Below are 18,347 nucleotides of genomic sequence, written 5' to 3'. Positions count from 1 at the left end.
TTGAGTTCAAGCCCCATGTTGGACATAAAGCTTACTTAAAATAAATAAACAAATTAAAAAATTAAAAAATATTAATATTTTAAAAATCTAACTTAAGAAAATTTGAAAAATTTCTCCCAACTGAGGAACACTTCTATCTTTGGGATGCTAATAGATGTTTCAGAAAACAAAAGAAAACAAACAAACTGTGGTCAGACAAATTTGGAAAATGTGATTCAACAAAGCTAATAGGGGTTCTTTACTGCAAGACTCTTTAGGCCTTTAACTCTGCATTATACATTTTCACAATGGGATGGGGGAGAGTACACTAAAAGTATGGCACCATTTGACCACAGACTTATTGATTCAGAGAATACCTATCAATAACGTAAGAAACACATTTGGAAAACAATGGCTGAAAATATAAACCAAGATGTCAGCATGCCACTCTTCAAGGTTGTTTTTTATAGGTTTTTATGACTATGTATGTTCTTACTCAGAATGGCCATGCAGATCTCATATCTAAACAGTTACTACAAAGGTCAAAATTTTCTCTAAATTTGATCCATGTGATTGTCAATCCCATCCTCTTGAAAATGTTTACTGTAACTCAAACAACATAAAAACCTTAGCACAAAATTCCAAAAAAATAATACTTGGATTCAAGGACATACATGTATAAGACAATCATAAAAAATCACATTGCCATATTTTTACCATGCCCTCTTAAAAAATGTATTTAGAAAGAACCATTATTAAAATTTAAAAGTCAGCATTATAGCTGATTCATACAGCTTTCACAAGCAGGGCAAATTCAGAAAGTAAGAGGAATGTATTTCAAGCCTCCAACTCATATCAGGTGAATTCAATACTCAGTGTGCTGTCAAAACATGCTTTGACATTCTACCACCAAAACCATAAGGCTTAGTGTTTGTTTCCTGGTACAGCGGAAAGAACATTGAATTGGAAATCAGGTGTGAATCCTGGTCTTGGCTCTGTGCCTAAGTAGATCCCTGGCCCTAGGCAAGTTCCACCCCCTCCTGAATGTGCTCCAGTGTAACATGTCCAGGTTGCAGCAGATAACTTAGGGGTCCTCTCACCATTCTATGACTTCAGTATGGTAATGAGATGAACTGCAAGACTCTGTGTTGTCAATCACTATTTGGAATACATAAAACAATGCCAGCCTAATGCTCAAGTTTGGGCTGCTTCTAGCAAATACTTGTGCAAATTAGAAAAAAAGAAAAAAAAAAGCTCTCCTGGGAGGGTAAATTGTACAAGGTACAATTTATATAAAAAACAACCTTGAAGAGTGGCATGCTGACATCTTGGTTTATATTTTCAGCCATTGTTTTCCAAATGTGTTTCTTACGTTATTGATAGGTATTCTCTGAATCAATAAGTCTGTGGTCAGGGTAAATTGTACAAAGACATTTAGTCTTCTCCTTTCTGAGAAGACTAAATAGAAAAAGAAATCACATTTGTTGGGACTAGTAATAAAAAGCACCCTTTCTCCAGCTGACATGACTTGTCAAGCAAGGCTCAAGCTGGATTTCAGCATCCGGTCTCCCATCCACTCAGGGCCCTACACAACCATCTGGGCCAGCCCTCTCAGGATATCCCGTTGACTCATCAAACCTCATTTTGGTATCATCTCTCTTTTCTCTGTCTTACTTTGCTCTCTCTCTCTCTCTCCAGATAAATGTGTCTAAATTTCTCTAGTAAAACTCTTCTCTTGATTTCTAGCTACTGACCTCTTAATCTGTTTCTTTGCATACCTGGGCTTCTAAAAAGTTTCCGTTTACTTCCTCACCTAGTCACCTACCATTCACTCCCAAATGCACTAGAGCATTGGGTTGTCAAGCCTGCCTACCTCCACTCTGCTCAGTTTTAAACTGATAGGCAAACCCACTAGACACCTTTCAAGCCCTATCTTCTTACTTGATCCCAGAATTCAACATTACTGGCTATTTTCTTTATCATAAAATCTCTCTTCTATTAACTTTGGTGATAGCACCTTGTCCTAATTTTCATATCATCTCTAATTTTTACTGCTTTTTAAATATTAATGTTCTCCAAATCCTATCTTTTGCCTTCTTTCCTTCTCAGTCTAAAAAGTCTTTTAAAAACACCTTATCTGAACCCAAAACTTCAACTTTTATTACATACTGATGATTTCAAAGCTAAAATCCAGACCCCTTTCCTGAACTCCAAATCCCTACATTTAATTAATATATTTAACAATTTCCCTCCTGGAAATCTCTTAATCATGTTAAGTATAACATGTGTGAAATGGAATTGGTCATTTTAATTTTCTTCTGTGTTTTCCTTTACCTTTCTACACTATCTAAGGTATACTTACATTACTAAAGCAATTTATAAACCTACAAAAATTACTTGTAAGCTCTTAAAAGTACTTTAATGAACCCCTTTTTCTAACTACCCCTTTTACCTCACCACTGAACTCCCTGGCTCCCATTCCTATGTTAGTTAAAACTACGCTCTTTTCTCACCTCAGCTGCTTTAATGGTAGAATTGAAATGCTAACTCTCTCACAGAATTGCAGCGTGAGTCAGATGAGATAATGCATTTAAAAGGCCTGGAACACAGCAGGAGTGCAATAAATGGTAGAATATTATTATTGCTGGAATTATTATTTTTATTATGAGTAGGATTATGAGGTTCCATAAATTGTAACTCGACCATAACTATCACTAACTTTATTTGCTATAGTAATAATAGTTTAGGGTTGAACTTGATCTGATTTACTAAATTAGCATTTTTCAACTGCTACATAGCAGTGAAGGGAAAGATTATAGATTAACTCAATGTAAGAGATCCCAGCTTAATTTAGAATTGCAGACAGATATGGTATACTGAGCATCAGCTTTCAAAATTTTAATTGGAAAGCACCCTTAGGCTATTCTATATCAGAAAGATAACTTTGTAGTTACTGAGTCAAATCCAAGAATGTGCTTGTTAGTTAATGAAACTAACACATGCCTTGGTATTAATAGAAAATTTCCTAGTTGATTGCATAGTAAATTCTTTATCATTTCAGAACTTTAAACTTTGGGACTAAATTTCCCACTTGAAATAAGAAATGACTATTTAGGAAATATCTGAGCCACTCTAGTGTGTGTTTAAGAATTCAAAACCATTTTCAAGTTCGTTCTGGTAAAAGTGAGCACTAAAATGTCCAGGCTGAAAGCTTTGACTAAAATGTGACAGCCCATGGTAGAGCTTTCACCAAGCATACATTTGGGGTGAGTAAGCTCAGCCTGAAAAGGATGTTTGACTTACACTGTACTGTGAAGAGAGGATAAAATGCTCTTTCCATTGAGCTTCCAATGTAAGATGGTACTTGACTAAGAAACTTAATGACTCCTCCCTACAATAACCCCAAAAGGCCTCCAAAGATACAGAAAACAAAACTCACCTAACATCCAAACTATGCCTGACACATCAATTGCCTGACTATGGGAGGAACTCCTGCTAACTTTTAATTGAGGTAAATTTTAATAAATAAATAAATAAATAAATAAATAAATAAATAAATAAATAAATTCTCTCTCTCTCTCTCTCTCTCTCTCTCTATATATATATATATATATATATATATACACACATTTGAACTTCATCTTTTGTAAATCCAGTGTCTTATGTTTGATTTTCAAAGTGCAATCTCATTTTTAAAAACTCTTCTCAGGTAAAACTGCTCATGAACTCAGTACAAATGTTCAAGTCTCTTCAAAACAATTTATTGTTTTTCTGTCTCCCCGTCACTTTCTACTCAGATGAACAGAAAGTTAAGAAGCAGAAGAGATAGCTTAAGGAAGATTTCCATGGGTGACAGAGAGGCTGGGGGTCACTTCTGGGGCTCAGAATAGCTGAGTAGACAGTAGGGTCAACTCTTGTTAAGGTTTAAGTAGAAGCAGTTAATGAAGCTTCTTTAACTTGCGGTAGCTTGTGAAGTTTTCTTTCAAAGGGGAGGAAGAATCATCATAAGTCTGAATCCCTGGACCCTCCATTCAGCGTGGAGTCTAGGCTTCCCCATACATACAGGATGCCATCCCCATCTCTGCTGTACTCTGAGTCCTCTATCTTATCATAGGTTTTTCTTTAGGTTCACAAAAATTGCACCCACCTTATACTTAACATCTATACCTAATGGCCTTGTCTGTCATCATCTTTAGTAGTACACAAACGTGAATTAGCCATATGGGTATATATTCCAACTATTACAAATGACTCATCTACTTTGTAATCTTTTCAAGAACAGTCTAGTTGTACAAACAATATTTTCATAGAAACCCTTAATTGCCATGAAATGGAAGGGGAATCAAATTATAATATGTTGTGATTGGTAAAGTTGGACTACATTAAGGGTTTCCCCAAACCCAAGATCTGCTACATATCTTTGGTGTATGTTCAGGATACTGATTTTTTGAGGTTCCCCCAGATTATATTTCTATCTTTATACAGAGCCACTATGGCTCAAAAAAAAAAAAAAAGAAAGAAAGAATAAGAAGTAATGGAGCAGAAGATTGGCTGGAAAAAGTATAGACCAATAGATTGATAGATTGATTCATTGATGGAATTTATCTTCTAGTTCATATAGCTAAATAATGTAAAGTATATATATGAAATAGCAAAGAATCACAAACATAGAAATTAGGTTATCAAATTGGTTTACAAAACCAAATCAAAATGCTATTCATAAAACCACATCTAAAGAATGAGCCATAAGAAGATTAAAAATAAAAAGACGGTTAAGGATAAATCATCCAAATTCAATGTGAAGACAAGGAACACAATACTGTAAACTAAAGTGGTATTTCAGACATTGGTATTGCAACATGGATGATCTGTGAATATATATTAAAGACAGACCAGACATGAACATTTACAAAATGAATAATATTATATTTACATATATAAAGAAAAAAATCTTTTATAACTTCAAGGGAAAATGGACAGAAACATTAGAATAGAGGGAAAACGATAACTTGCTTCACTATTTTAAGTCTGGACAGATAAGGATGCCAAGGATGTGAAAAAAGTTAATACATATATGTAATATATTTCTCCTTATGTAGTTTATAATTAAAAGATATATCCTATGTCTTTGTTTTAAAACCTCATGCAAATGTATTTAAATGATCATGTATAAGTACCAAAAATATCTAAATAAATCTCCATTAGTAGACAGTTCATAGGCCACATTCTCTAAAACCCAACACTATAAAAGTAAAAAGTAGTTAAAAAATTGCAACCTTTCCAAAATCCCCTGAAATTAAAACAAACAAAAAAACTCCATAAAGTCACTGCTGCAGCCAAAGAGAGATAAAAATTCCATTTAGATATTAGTAAAAAAAATCACAGTGAGAATACTACATATTAAAAATTTGAGACATGGTCAAAGGTTTAACCAGGAATTAAAATTTTATCTGCAAATGTTTTATTATTAAGCAAGAAAAACTAAAAATAAATGAAAAAATCAATTCAATAAAAGAAAAAAAAAAAGCAAGGAAACTAGGGAGAGACACGTGTTGCAGTAAAGAAGTTAATGAACTGTAAAGCCAAAAAAAAAATCAGTGAAAATTATTTGACAAAAGTAATAAAATAGACAAACTTCTGGTCTTATGTAATACTTAGAAAAAGAAGGGGGGAAAAAGTATAATTTGAAAAAAAAGATCCAAAATCTGAGAAAAAGTTTGAGAATGTGATATACACATCCATGTAATCTAATAAACAAATCTCAGTGAAATGATGATTTTCTAGATATAGGTGGTTAGCCAAAATCAACCAAAAACAACAACAAGAAAGCCTTGGAATATCAATAATTATGGAAGAAACCAGCAGAGTTGGCATAAATGTTGACCAAAATGGTTCAAAAGCAACTTCTTTCAAACTTTCAAGAAATCAATATGCTTCTGATGTATGAATTGTGCAGGAGCATAGAAATTATGGAAGATTCTAAAAATTGTTTATGAATCCAGCATAATTCTGTTATCAAAACATCAAAAAAGAAAAATTTTCAGACTAATACTACTTTTTTATATTAATGTAAATAGCTAAATATAATAGCAGCAAACTGAATTGATTGTTAACTGGACCAAGTAGTGTTTATTTCAAAAATGCAAAATGTTTGCCCACTGAATATTGGGATTCATTATCCATGTGATTCCTCTTATCATTAGATAAAGAAAAAATATATGATCATCTTGATGGATAAAGCAAATTTACAAGTTAGGTTATAAAAAACATGTATCATGTATCAGTGTAAGCATGGTCAGTCCCGGGCTTGTTTGGTGGCTCAAGCCTAGGGAATTCAGATTCCTTCTCTTCTCGAGAGTTATTCTGCCATCCCTGAGTGTTTCCTGCTTCTGATGGGAAAAAACTTGGTTCACTACTACACGTATGTCTAGGACCACAGAGGGGAGACCATTAGAAAGAAATTATGCACTTGTCCCCATTTAAATGGGATTATTGATTGTCTAGGAATCTAAATAGTACAGCCTTAATTCTGGGCTAAAAATCAGGGGTTCTCCAAGAAGACAAGCATGGATATTAGGAAGACAGCAATATCTGCTTCAGATCCCATTTCTTTCACTTGTCAGTATTTGATTTTAACCCATGAGCACAAAAAAACAATATTTCAAAAGTCCCCAGTACACTGTAGCTATTTAAAATATAATGAGCTTTGATATTTATGTATGCATTATGATCTGTAGGGTTTGAGCACCTGTTTGGGAGGGAAAATTTTCATAATACTGCCTTTTTTGCCTTAATGTAGACAATGATGAATGAGTGTTGTTTTAACCTAAATAACTTATCCATACAAATAAATAACACGTTTGTTTCTCTCAGAAAGACATATACTTTTAATGGTAAGTTACTTAAAATTTGTGTTATATAGTATTTAATTCTCATTAAATCACTTTACCTTCCAAATGATTATTTTTTTGGTAATTTTATGGCATTAATCATAGTTTTATAGCTATATCTCTAATATTTTTTGTTATTGATGCCTAAAAATCACCATTTCATGATGCTCACCATATTATCAACTCATTAAGAAATGTATCGAGCTCTGTAGGAAATAGTGAATTCTCTGAAGAAAAGAAAGTCTGCCATATGCTCAAATCAGTGGGGAAAATGAATTTCCCCATCCCCATAGAAATCTGCAAGCTATTTACTATGCAAGATTTTACTAATGTTCCTTAGGATTCATGAGCGAAAGGATTATATTTAATGTTATTTATCAGTAAGAAGTTTCAATATCATCATGCTTTATTTGGAATAAAACCAATACAACTGAATACAACTTTTTAAGTGTATTTAGTATGTCAGAAATACTCAGAAATATTCAAATATACCATCAGGACCACCATGTAGGAATTAATGTTTCATAAAATACGGTTTAATGGAGAATATATACAATATATTTTTGTAGGATAGCAATAACTACAAGTAATATTTAATTATTTTAAATTACAACATTAATAACTTACAACTACTTATTACAAAAGGAAGAGGAGGAGGAATAAGAGGAGGAAGGAGAAGGAGATAATGACAACAATGAAGGACTTTTGGGCCAATTTCAGATATTATTATTTTCTTCCCTGTGTACAAGCTGGCTTTATTTTGCTTCTTTTGGTTGTAGAATGCTGTTATGGAAAAAAACTGTATTCTTTCTTGATTTACCACTAATTTGCTGTGTCACCTTAAATAAGTCTCTTTGCATCTCTGTGCTTAATCTCCTTGTTTCTAAGAAGAAGGGCTTGGACAAACCACATGATATAACAAAACATTTAACCTCTGCCCCATTGACTGACTGTTCTAATAAATCCTTATTTTAAAAAAAATATATTTATTTATTTATTTGAGAGAGCAAGAAAGAGAGAGAGAGAGAGTCCATGAGAGGGGGGTGGTCAGAGGGAGAAGCAGACTCCCCGCTGAGCAGGGCGCCCGATGCGGGACTCGATTCCGGGACTCCAGGATCATGACCTGAGCCGAAGGCAGTTGCTTAACTGAGCCACCCAGGCGCCCCCTAACAAATCCTTATTTACTAAAATGGGCAGTGGGCTGGATTTGACCTATTATGTAAATAAAGCACACAGTTTGCTGACCGTTGTTCTAGATCATTCTAGTTGAACGATTGGTTGACAGATGATCATATTATTATTAAGCTCCATAATTTTCAAGTATTCTTACATATCAAATATTAGATAATGCATTTAAAAATAAATTTAAAAATATATCCTGGGATAATTGATAAAATATGAATAAGACCTGTAGGTTAGATAATAGTATTATAGTAAGTTTAAAAAAGAAGTCTGCCTCCACAAATTTGGGTGATTTTATTTTAATGTCATTAAGATCTCCATAAGCTCTAGAAAAGTGTTTCCTATGTACTTTTACATTAAAAAGGGAATTAACTTCACTAGTAAAATATAAAATCAATTCTATTTTTTATAAATAATTGGCATTACATTAAATCTACTTTCATATGATAAGCCATATTTATTCTTGAGAGTCCTGAATGGTCTCTAATTGTATTAATAGTATTGATATATGTAACAGAAATGTATTCAAAATGAACTATTTGACTAAACATAAGTGAAATGATATCAAACATTTCCAAGGTTGTTTCTTTCATCATTAGATCATATCTTGACAGTTACAGAGGAAACAATTTTAGAATAATTCCTAATACATTTATGTTAGTAATATTCTTCTTCCACTATTTTTACCTGAAAGCTTAAGTCAAGCAACTACTCTCCAGTTTCCTGTTTATATTCCATATTCCAACCTATCAATCAAACTGCCCAGACATGCCCAGACATGATGTCACAACTATCTATAGCATTATTTGATTGGCAAGGAAGCTGGTTATACATGAAACTGACATCTTATCTCTGCATAATAAAGCATGCTTTTGACAGTGTATTTGTCATGGACTCTTTATGTAAAAACCAATTAGAAGCTGTTGTTTTTATAGAATTTTCCCAAGTGCTATAATAATCTGTATTTTCTAAGGGAAGAAAAAAATGTAGCGCCTCTTTTTAGATATATTACATACACCTTGAAGCACATTTGGAAAAGTTTGTTGAATGCCACACACAATTCTCTCTCTCACTTTCTCTCTCTCTTTTTTTTTTTACTCTGGATAGGGTACAGTATTAATGCTCTATGACAGAGTTCAGCAAATTATGTCTCAGAGGCCAAATTCAGCCCATTGACCATTTTTCTGTGGCCTATGAGTTAAGAATGGTTTTTATATTCTGAACGGTTGCAATAATTCAAAAGAAGAATTTTATTTCATGATGTGACAATTCTATGAAAATCAAATCTCAGCATCCATGAATAAAGTTTTATTGGAACACAGCCACATTCACTGTTAATGTTTTAGCTATAGCTCCTTTTGTGTTACAATGGCAGAATCAAATAGTTGCAGCCAAGATCATATGACCCATAAGGCCTACAGCACTTACTATCGGGCCTTTTACTGAAAAGTTTGCAAATCCCTTCTCTATATGTAAGAGAATTTTCATAGATCCTGAAAATATTCAGTACTATTTCCAGATTCAATGAATAACTGTCATATTTGTAAGCTAGCCCACTATTCCTGTATTTGTGTATATATATGTATGCGACTAGATATGGTAATCTAGATAAAATGATGGAAATATATCTAAAGGGAGAGTCCAGAAACAGAAGCCTTGGTTTTTGTTTGTCCTCTGTGTCTGAACCTTAATTTAGTACAGCTTAATATAAATAATAAATTATAAATAAGTTCTAAATAATTAGTTATTTCTCTTATTGCTTCAGAAGTAGACTGTGTTTCTACTCAAAGAACATATATATATATATATATATATGTTCTGTTTGTATACACCATATATATATATATATATATATATGGTGTATACAAAAGAAGAAACAAATCAAGAAGCGACATTTGGAATAGTTGGCAGATATAGCAAAATGCTGATTTCGCTTTAACTTAACAGTTTATTGAGGAAGTTAAAAGTGAAATTCACCTTGAAAAGCAAATATCCTGTATATTTTAAATGCAGATTTCTAGTGACAATGGTTACATTCTATGTACCTCAATGACAATAGCAATAATAACATTTTATATTTATCTAAAATTTACAATTTATGAAGATCTTCTTAGTGGTGACTACTGATGTAGATAATTAATAATGAATGCTATAGAATGCACTGATGTAGATAAACCAGGGACTATCTGTGGGTCAGACTTGATTCTTGTTTCTTTCTTTTTTCATTGTGATCTATCTCTATTTGTCGTCTTTTTAATTTTTTTTAAAAAATTTTAATTCCAGTATGGTTGACATACAGTGTTTTATTAGTTTCAGGTGTACAATATAGTAATTTAACAATTCCGTACATTGCCCAGTGCTTATCACAACAAGTGCACTCCTTAATTCCAAGAATCATATTTGATTCTTGGTTCTTAAGAATAAGAGTTTGTGGAAGATTAGTGAGGAAAGCAAAATTCAGCAATAAGCATAACATTTCTTTCATTCTTTTCTTCAGTAAGTTACAGTAGTATAACAATAATAATATTTTAAAATTTACAAATTGTTTCCATATACACTATTTGTAGTTATAAAATGTCTTTCAGATATTTCATTTATTGGCAAAAAGTCTAAAAGTTCATCACTAAGCCTTTTCCTTTACCATGTGGCTTTAGAGAATCTTTGGTGGCCATAACTGGGATGACCACTCAATTTTTCTTCAACTGCAATATTTTTAATAGTAAAATGAGGAACCACTAATAATTGCATCAGAAAGACAGATATAAATTGAAACAGACCCAGGCAATTCAAAACTGTCTATCATTAACTAGGATATCAACCTAGTTTCACACCCATTTTGATAGTAATACTAAAAGTTAACAGAACTTACTTCAGAGAATGACAGTGTCTTTTCTTTTTTTATGAAACTCTTTCTGTAAGACAATAAATGCATTTTTTGTTTACACAAAGTTTGTCTTGTGGTAAAATAACTTAAATAATGATAATAAGATTTGGGTAAATATTAGGTAAGAGAACCTAGTACCATAACCTGATTTATGAACATGAATTGCTTTCTTTCACAATTATATGATTAAATACAATTAATTGCCTTCAATTATATTTTTCAAAGAAATAATTCTAAGCTACTCTGAATTCTTATAAATAGCAGAATAGATAATTAATCATTGAAAGATATGGAGGTTAAAAAGAAATTTTAAGAACCTTAAAAATAATTAAAGTATTTGAAATATACTTAAGACAAAAAATAAAGTGAAGGGTAACAATAAATACTTATGGTTTTTCTGATGTAATAACCATATGTGCTCTCTGTAACCAAGCCCATGTGGTTATAAATAGAGTCTCTGCCTTCTGATAGGGATAATACAGAATATCTATGCCAGCCACTTGCTTTGTAGCTAATCACTGTACCTATTGCAGTACAGATTACTGTATCAGGCCTCTTTCAGTTGAAAGCAATATAAATTCAACTAGAATAGGCTTAAACAAAAATAAGGTTGTTTATTAGCCAATGTAAAGGAAAATCAAGGGTAGCACCGGATTAAAATCATATGGGATTCAAGAACCAAACCATGTCACAAAAATTCTTGCAGGAGTTCTCTGGTGGACAATATGGCCGCCAAAAGCTCCAGGTTTACATTTTCCATCTCAGTGACTCAGTGGAAAGAGTCAGACCAAAGTCTGGGCCTTAGGAGGCTCACTGGCTCTGATAGGGACATGTGCCCATCCCTAAACCTATTTTTGGGGAGTGGAATAGACTGATTGGCGCTGTGGGCCACATGCCCATCACAGGGTCTGTAGGAAGGAAGTTGCCATGCCTAAAATGTATGGAATGGGAAAGAAGTGCTTTTCCTAATGCACCCCAATGCCCGTGCCAAAATAGTGTCATTAGGAAAAGGAAAATCAGGCCAGATACAATATCAAGTGTGATATTAGATGCCCACCACAGTATGCCCTTGTTTACAGACACATTTACTTTCTAATATGCTGTGTAGCAATTATCCTGTGGAAGAATTACATAAAATGGTTTAACATTAAACCATAGTGAAATTATGTGAATATATAAAGACATACATTAAAATGTACAAAATTGCTATGATATACTATCTAGAATACAAAGAATGATACCTGCTCTTAAAAATGTTACATCTCGGGGCACCTGGGTGGCTCAGTCATTTAAACGTTTGACTCTTGATATTGGCTCAGGTCATTATCTCGGGGTTGTGTGATCAAGCCCCTGGGGGAATCCAGGCTGAGTATAGAGCCTGCTTGGGATGCTCTTTCTCCCTCCCCCTCTGCCCCTCCCCCCTCTCTAAAACAACAACAACGAAAAGTTACGTCTATCAAGAAGGGGAAGAGGTAAGATCAGCTATGTTGTGGCTTCAGTATTATTAATATAATAACTAATGCTGCTAAAAATGCCAAGCAAAAGTCTTAACCATAGTCTGATTTTATCAGACGATATATACATAGATTAGACTAGTTTGAATAAGCTGAACTACCACAAATTTTCCAAAGAAAATTTTCCTAATATTTATTTTTTCCAGTTAAATGGAAACATAGTTCCTTTTAAAATCTAGTTTTATAAATAATAACATGTTTATTTTTAAAAATTTTTTTAATAGTAACATGTTTATTTTTTATTATTTAGGACCTCTTAAGAATAAGTTTGAACATGAGTATATTTGTTTAAACTCTCTTTTGCATAAAATATATATATTTGATAAAATTACATTTATAACATACACTTTAGCATTCCAATTCCAGATAATTTTTTAACTGTGAAAAAATATTTTAAAGTTCCCAGTAATTGTATTTTTATGTCAGCGAATGTTTATCTAAATATTTATAAATGAAGCCAAACAACTTGGCTAAATAAAAGTCTTACGTTCACGGAGTCAAGTTTTCAAAGTATTTACCAAGTTGTTCCATTTGTTCAATGTAGTTTAAAAGTTTAGCATAAATTACTCTGTTAACTATTCTTTGAAGCATTTTATAGACAACAGAGGAAAACAATAATTTTACCAAATTCCCTTAATTTTCTTAGTTACAAAAGGATATCAAGGCTCAATATAAAGTGGTCATATGGTCCTAACAGTTGTTTTAGCCACAGTAATGATGCAACAACTATTTGTATCTTTCCATTGCTAACACTTAAGAAGCACTCCATTGAAGAATTTTCCAGGTCTATAAACAGAAATCACTCTAGAAGCAGATGGTTAAACATCCATCCGAATCAGAAGACAAAATTTATTAGAAGACACAAAAGTAATTGATCCAGAAATGCAAGACATAATGATTTCCTCCTGACACCTTCAAGTCTAGTTAACACTTTGGCAAATCTACTGTAATAAATTCTTATAAGTTCTAGTTTTATATAATTTTTATTTTAGGATTATTGCAATGTCATGCTTCACTTTCTGACATAATATTATACAGATATTCTTTAGTATTTTTTAAGCTGAATGTTTATGGGATGCCTTCATTTTTTAAGACTTGGTTTTACCAACTGAAGACTATTTCACAATTCATCATATTTAGTCTGAAAGTAGTAAAGACAAGGTTTCAAAGCACAATTCAGATGCCTCTTTTACCTCAGAGTATATAAATTGACATTTATAGCATTGGCTATTAAGCAAATTTTTCTGAAAATATAAATAAGCAGAGTAGAACTTACAAAATGCCCCAAGTCATATAGGAAGATAAATCTTCCTAATTATGTTTTATGTACAGTTTTGCTCTTTTCTACCCCATGGATTAAGAAGTCTTATATTTCTTAAATGTATTATTTGTGTTAGGAGAGAAAAATGACTAAAGGCTGCATCATACTTAATTAAAGCACCCCCCTTTTGGCAGCCAATTATTAAAATAATTAAGAATATACTCAGAAAAAAATTTATACCTTGAAGATTTACAACTATAATAAAAGACATCTAACGAACATGTTATCCTTACTTAAAGGGAACTGTATGTCTGGAGAGAATGTGTTAGGAGCTGTTTTTCCAAATGCAAATTTATACTGGTTATCTAATTGTTTAGCTTTCTTTCTTTCTGAATAAGTACCATTTTTCACATGAGTTGACTACAGCTAAAAGAGTGAAGAGAGGGGCGCCTGGGTGGCTCAGTCGGTTAAGCGTCTGCCTTCGGCTCAGGTCATGATCCCAGGGTCCTGGAATCGAGCCCCGCATCGGGCTCCCTGCTCAGCAGGAAGCCTGCTTCTCCCTCTCCCGCTCCCCCTTCTTGTGTTTCCTCTCTCACTGTGTCTCTCTCTGTTCAGATAAATAAATAAAATCTTAAAAAAAAAAAAGAGTGAAGAGAGGTATCCACACATAGGGCAAACCTTCCCTAGCATATAAATCAATGATTTAAAAAATTTAACAAGCTGTATCTTCCATTTTTTAAAAATGTTTTTTAAACATTACATTAATTGTAGGGTGCTTGGGTGGCTCAGTTGGCTAAGTGTCTGCCTTCAACTCAGGTCATGATCTCGGGGTCCTGGGATTGAGCCTTGTGTTGGGCTCCCCACTTGGCAGGGAGTCTGCTTTTCCCTCTCCCTTTGCCCTTCCCCACTATTCATGCTGTCTCTCAAATAAATAAATAAAATCTTAAAAAAAAATCAAACCCACATTAATTGTAAATTTTCCCAATCTCTTTATTGTAGCAGGAGTCTTTCTGGACTGCCATTCCATTTCAGTTTATTGTAATTGACTAAAACTTCCAGACACAGGATCACTTTAAAATAAGACTTAAGGAAGAATCAGGATGGAAAACATTAATTTTTCACATTCATAAGAACAGGTACTGGAGTTTCAGAATAGTTAAAGACAAATATCATATAAATATTCATGCATCTGTCTGTACCCACCTTTTGCCTCCCCTCATGTCACAACCACATAGCTACCTATGGAAGGTGTTCTCTTCCTTTGTCGTGGCCCTATTCCCTCCCACTTTTTCAGGGGCCATCTTTCTCTTAAAACTTATCTCTGTGCATTTACTCGCCCATATACTCATGACAAGCAAACTGATCGCTCAAACTCAGATCTTCTGAGTTGCAGGCAAACACACCTATTCCTGGTCTTCTCTACATGTATGTTCTGCAGATATCTCAAAGTCAAATCTTGACACATCAGCAGAACATTTGTTGGATAATCTATCATTGTCCATGCAGTAATTATAAAATCAACAACCAACATTTAGTTACTGTGTGCCTGTGTTATGTACTTAATATTCCTTATTTAATTTTCACATCAGCCTCTCAGGTAAATATCCTCATTTTGTAAATAAAATGAGAATCTGGAGAATTTTCTTTTTAAAGATGTTATTTATTTTTCAGAGAGAGAGAGAGAGAGAGCACAAGCAGGGGGGAGCGGCAGGCAGAGGGAGAGCTCCCACTGAGCAGGGAGCCCGATGCGGGGCTCGATCCCAGGACCCTGAGATTATGACCTGAGCTGATGGCAAACACTTAACCAACTGAGCCACCCAGGCATCCTGAGAACCTGAAGAATTTAAGTAACATTCCCAGTGCCAACCAACTCTAAGTGGTGGACCTGAGGTTTGAAGATAGGTTTTCCTGAAAGAAAATGTGTGCTCAGAGGCAAACAGGAGGCTGCCTCCCTGCTATCTCACGGAGCCATATATGTTGATGATAACTTTAGAACAGTCACTCATTTCAACTTGAAGCCACATGTAGGGCATTGAGAAGCAAATGAACATAGTTAATTGTTTAAACTTTCAGTTGCTTGATTTCTTATAGTAACAGATACTACAACTGAGTAAATTGGTGAAATCATTGCTTTTTTAACTGTCCAGATAGATTGCCTCTACCATTCCAGTTCACTAGATATCTGCTTGATGCTTTTCATTTAATCTGTATATTCCAAATGTAGCAATATGAACATTGAATCGCCTTGATATGTCCACAATAATTATATTACTTACTAACCTATCTTTTAAACATCCATTCTTTTCATAAATTTGTCTTACATTAAGCTGAAACAAATTTTAATTGCCACTCACATTATTTAATGTCTATGTTGAATACTGTAAGGCAATTTTATGTGGATAATTTAAAGATGTTTTGATAAAATTGCTTTTCATTCATAATAGTCCATGTGCAGTACACACTGTAGAAAAGCATAATGATTAAAAAAAATAACAGTTATGAGGGTTTACTATGTACCATGCATTGCGTTAAATGCTTTATATATACCTTCATGATATAGTAAAAGAGTTAACATATATAAAATGCTAAGGACAGTGCCTGGCACATAGTAAGAGCTATAGGGATGTTTATAACATTATTACTGTTCTTACTATTATTCTATGTGGGGATATATGAATCTTAACAATCTGTGAGATGGTCACCACTGTTGTCCACATTATATAGATTAGTTAAGGCAATTGTCACAGGTCACATGACTTGGGTGCACCATTATGGAGGACTGGGACACCTGAGTTTAGGGACTACTCTCCCAAACACAACACTGAGCTGCTACCTAAGTTGAGTTTTCCTATCTAAATTGAAGTGACCACTAAATATGTGATAACCATTTAAGCTCACCAATGTAAATTTTCAAAAGGATGCATATTTCACCTGTCATATTGGCAATGATTAAAGATAATGTGAGTCTCAGTGAGTAGAAGCCTGTGCACAGGAAGAATCTTTCATTCGCTGCTCGTGGAAGTATAAGAATAGCTAATCTTTCTGTAGGGCAATTTGTGATAGATATAGAAGATCCAACATATAGCCATCAATCCAGTAATTCCATGTCTAGGAGTCTGCCCTAAAAGACATGATCCAGGAAATGCACTGAGGTAATTTATGCAGAGCAAAATTTGAGAACTAAGCTAAATACCCATTAATGGGGGATAGGTTAAGTAAATGATCACATTGCCGCAGGAAACAGTGTGATAAAAATCATACTGTAAACAATACTTACTGACATGGGAAATGTTCATAAACTATTATTAAATAAAAATACAGGCTACAAAAATATTCTATGAAATGCTAACTTTTCTGTGAAGAAAACAATAAATACCTATATATACACACACAAATACATACACAACCATACAAAAGCCCTTACATAATCCACAAAAGGAATGCACCAAAATATTAAATTGGTTATCTCTGTGGGGGATTGACAAGTTATTTTGGTTTATTGACTATAGTTTTGAATTGCTTACCTTTCTTTAGATTGAATGAATATTACTTCTATTATTAACAGAAAAAAACCACGTTATTTTAAAAACCTAATGTAACAAAAGGAGAAACCCTGAGTGGGCTTTTTCCTATTATATGTTTGTGTGGAAGAGGCTGGTGACATCTCTAAGGAAAGGGACAGATGACATAGACACATAAATATGTACTCAGCATTGGCTTATGGCACCAGGCAAAAATCATATTGTATTTGACTCAAAGGTGTCATGCCAAGACCCACCCTGACAGCCCAGGGATGCTTCCCTTGAGAAGCACAGTCTACTTTCTCAGGGAGACTGCAACTCATCCTTGTCTTTTCCTTATGAATGCAACATGGAGAGTGGAAGACTGACAGCTTGTTAAAAGCTAATTAGGAAGAGAGGGAAAGAAGCAAGCCTTGTGCAACCAAGTGGGTACATTTTTCTCCCTCAATTATGTTGAAGACTAAACCTCTCATAAATGCAAGTGGGAAAAAAGTACATTTAGATACTGAATGTATCATGTTAATACATGTTAAGAGTCAAAATCCTGGATTTGGAAAAATAACATATGTGTAAAATAAACAACTTTTCACTGGCATTGAAAATATGTGCATATTTCTAACAGGGGAAAATGGCATTCCGGCTCATTAAATTATGTCAAGAATCATAGCTAGAACTCAACACAGACTGTCACCAAGCATCACACAAATAATCTAGCATGGGCTGGCAGCTGAATACTACAGACTGTGCAAATAATGACAAGGAAAGCCTTTATTCCCAAACCACTTAGTGCAGATTCCAGCCAGCTCTGTACACTCCAGAGGCACTAACATTATGCACAGGGAAATTAGGTTTACACCCACATCAAAAAATGTATTTGTTAGGATAGAGGTGTAGGAGGAAATGCTGCTAGCTGCACAGATGCAACCAACGTCACCAGAGAGAGATTTCTGATTCCTGTCCCCACCCCCCCCTTCCAAAGGGAGCAGAGATCTGATGGAAAATACCCATCTATTGCAGGATTTCCAAAAGACTGCTGAAATCAAGCAGATGAGGCACAGATTCAAGTCCTTCTATCAGATCACGTTACTGACTTTCAAATCAGGTCAAATGAAGCCC

The 18,347-nt window shown here is 33.8% G+C and overlaps 1 protein-coding gene across 6 annotated transcripts in view; it reads right to left on the bottom strand.

Moving 5' to 3' along the window:
- NLGN1 (neuroligin 1) overlaps nucleotides 1–18,347 on the bottom strand; it is an 831,148-nt gene that overhangs the window by 289,333 nt on the left and 523,468 nt on the right. The gene's annotated exons all lie outside the window — the stretch shown is intronic.

The sequence above is a fragment of the Zalophus californianus genome, chromosome 1 (assembly GCF_009762305.2).
Source record: "Zalophus californianus isolate mZalCal1 chromosome 1, mZalCal1.pri.v2, whole genome shotgun sequence".
Taxonomy (NCBI): Eukaryota; Metazoa; Chordata; class Mammalia; order Carnivora; family Otariidae; genus Zalophus; species Zalophus californianus.
This window is presented reverse-complemented; position numbering and strand designations above follow the sequence as displayed.